Source organism: Chrysochloris asiatica, unplaced genomic scaffold (genome assembly GCF_000296735.1).
Source record: "Chrysochloris asiatica unplaced genomic scaffold, ChrAsi1.0 scaffold00120, whole genome shotgun sequence".
In the NCBI taxonomy this organism is placed as follows: domain Eukaryota; kingdom Metazoa; phylum Chordata; class Mammalia; order Afrosoricida; family Chrysochloridae; genus Chrysochloris; species Chrysochloris asiatica.
In genome coordinates this window covers 10,451,647-10,455,132 of record NW_006408638.1, presented here as the reverse complement: position 1 = coordinate 10,455,132, position 3,486 = coordinate 10,451,647, and the positions used below count along the sequence as shown (strand labels likewise).

The following is a 3,486-nucleotide window of genomic DNA, read 5'->3' as shown; positions in this document are numbered from 1 at the left end:
TGTATTTAATGGGATTTATAAGTATAGATAATTGCTTTTTCTTTTCTAGTGTTCTTATTTAAAATATCTATTTGTAGCTTCATGAAACTTCTCTGAAAGATAATATTTCTGCTCAACCATTTTAACAGTCATCTATATATATAATTCAGACAAATAACACAATTGTTAGGCTCAGAACTGTACATTAGTTAGGCATAAGAGGAAAATTATTGAATTGTGCTGCCCATTAGATATGGACATAAATTATGTGTTGCTTCTAACACGGTTAATGAAAAATTTTGTTTGTCCTATTCTAGTTCCCTGGATTTCTTTTCTTTTTTTTTTTTAATTACCAATAAATGTTCAAAAGATGAAAAACTAAGAGGAAATTTGTAACATTAATGTTCTTGTGAGTATTTGTTTAGATATTTTTATAATGTTTATAATTCTGTTAACATGCAGATGTCTTTAGAATGTGTTATCTCTTTTATATTATAGACAAATTTCTGGTAATAAGTCAGTTTGGATGGAATAGGATGAAACAATAATATCATTAAGTACATAGATTTTTTTTTTTTCACATTTCTTTTCTCCATGGTTCCTTTGGTAGATAGATTTTTCCACATTTCCTTTGCACTTCAGGTTTCCAAAGTTTTTATATTGCACAATGTTTTAATAAGAAATGTGTTACAAGAATCTGCTTTGAGAGTCTCTGCAAAGACGCAGTAGCAACCACTTTAAGTTAATTATGGCAGACTATTCAACAGTGCCTCCACCTTCTTCAGGTTCAGCTGGTGGCGGCGGCGGCGGTGGTGGAGGAGTCAACGATGCTTTCAAAGATGCGCTGCATTGAGCCTGGCAGATTGCAGCAAAAATTGGAGGTGATGCTGGTACATCACTGAATTCAAATGATTATGGTTATGGGGGACAAAAAAGGCCTTTGGAAGATGGAGATGGCTCTTGGACAAGTCCGAGCAGTACAACACACTGGGAGGGAATGCCCTCTCCTTTTAAAGATCAACCAGATGCTAAGAAAGTTGCTCCTCAAAATGACTCTTTTGGAAAACAATTACCACCGATGCATCAACAGCAAAACAGGTCTGTAATGACGGAAGAATACAAAGTTCCAGATGGAATGGTTGGATTCATAATTGGCCGAGGAGGTGAACAGATCTCACATATACAACAGGAATCTGGATGCAAAATACAAATAGCTCCTCATAGTGGTGGCCTTCCAGAAAGATCTTGTATGTTACTGGAACACCTGAATCTGTCCAATCAGCAAAATGGTTACTGGACCAGATTGTTGAGAAAGGAAGACCAGCCCCTGGATTCCATCATGGTGATGGACCAGGAAATGCAGTTCAAGAGATCATGATTCCAGCTAGCAAGGCTGTATTAGTTATTGGGAAGGGAGGTGAAACTATTAAACAACTTCAGGAGCGGGCTGGAGTTAAAATGGTTATGATTCAAGATGGGCCTCAGAACACCGGTGCTGACAAGCCTCTCAGAATTACCGGGGACCCATACAAAGTTCAACAAGCCAAGGAAATGGTGTTAGAGTTAATTCGTGATCAAGGTGGTTTCAGAGAAGTTCAAAATGAGTATGGGTCAAGAATAGGAGGAAATGAAGGGATTGACGTTCCCATTCCAAGATTTGCTGTTGGCATTGTAATAGGACGAAATGGAGAGATGATAAAAAAAAAATACAAAATGATGCTGGTGTTCAGATTCAGTTTAAACCATATGATGGAACAACACCTGACAGAATAACACAAATAACAGGACCTCCAGACCGATGTCAGCATGCTGCAGAAATTATTACAGACCTCCTTCGAAGTGTTCAGGCAGGTAATCCTGGTGGGCCTGGACCTGGTGGTCGAGGAAGAGGCTGAGGTCAAGGCAATTGGAACATGGGACCACCTGGTGGACTACAAGAGTTTAATTTCATTGTACCAACTGGAAAAACTGGATTGATTATAGGAAAAGGAGGTGAAACTATAAAAAGCATAAGTCAACAGTCTGGAGCAAGAATAGAACTTCAGAGAAATCCTCCACCAAATGCAGATCCTAATATGAAGTTATTTAAATTCGTGGCACTCCACAACAAATAGATTATGCTCGACAGCTCATAGAAGAAAAGATTGGTGGCCCAGTAAATCCTTTAGGACCACCTGTACCCCATGGACCACATGGTGTCCCAGGCCCTCATGGGCCTCCTGGGCCACCAGGTCCTAGAACTCCAATGGGGCCATACAATCCTGCTCCTTATAATCCAGGACCACCTGGCCCAGCTCCTCATGGCCCTCCAGCCCCATATGCACCTCAGGGGTGGGAAAATGCATATCCACATTGGCAGCAACAGGCTCCTCCTGATCCAGCTAAAGCAGGAACAGATCCAAATTCAGCAGCCTGGGCTGCATATTATGCTCACTACTATCAGCAGTAAGCACAATCACCACCTGCAGCTCCTACAGGTGCACCAACTACAACCCAAACTAATGGACAAGGAGATCAGCAAAATCCAGCTCCAGCTGGACAGGTTGATTATACCAAGGCTTGGGAAGAATACTACAAGAAAATGGGTCAACAAGGGCAGACACAAGATTATTCAAAGGCTTGGGAGGAATATTACAAGAAGCAAGGTCAAGCAGTTCCTGCTCCTACTGGGGCCCCTCCAGGTGGTCAACCAGATTATAGTGCAGCCTGGGCTGAGTACTATAGACAACAAGCAGCCTACTATGCCCAGACAAGTCCACAGGGAATGCCACAGCATCGTCCAGCACCTCAGGACCAATAATAATAAGTGGACAATACAGTATTTGCTTCATTGTGTGGGGGAAAAAAACCTTTGTTAAATATATGGATGCAGACGACTTGATGAAGATCTTAATTTTGTTTTTGGTTTTAAAAAAAATAGTGATTTTTGTTGTTGTTGTTTTTTTATTTTGTTTTGTTTTTTTGAAAATGTACAAAATATCTATCACTACTTATAGGAGGTTAATATTTCTGTGTAGAAATGAAAATTGGTTTGTTTTTAGTATTTAGTGTAGATGTACACATTCCAGCAAATGTATTTGCAACTATTATGTGGTCGATGCTTTGTGATATAAATGTACTTTTTTCAATGTATACTTTCACTTTTAAAATGCCTGTTTTGTGCTTTACAATAAATGATATGAAACCTCAAAAAAAAAAAAAAAGAATCTGCTTTGAAATGAATGCCAATAATGCAATTAAAATACATACACATACCCCAATTTTTAAAATAACCAAATAATAATTATAATGCTCAGATAAAAATTATAAGAACAATTAGAAATATACATAATTGTATGTTTCTTTGAATAACAATTATATAGTTCAGCTTTTTCAGTTAACACAGCTAAAATATGAATTAGTGCTATACTGTCAGTTTGTCATACTGTTGTGATTTGTTTGTTGCTGTGATGCTGAAAGTTATGTCACCGATACTTTGAATACCAGCAGGGCTTCTCATATTAAACA

The 3,486-nt window shown here is 38.4% G+C and overlaps 1 pseudogene; it reads left to right on the top strand.

Moving 5' to 3' along the window:
* Window positions 1-727: 727 nt before the first annotated feature.
* On the top strand, window positions 728-2,837 carry LOC102838618 (annotated as a pseudogene).
* The last annotated feature ends 649 nt before the right edge of the window (window positions 2,838-3,486 follow it).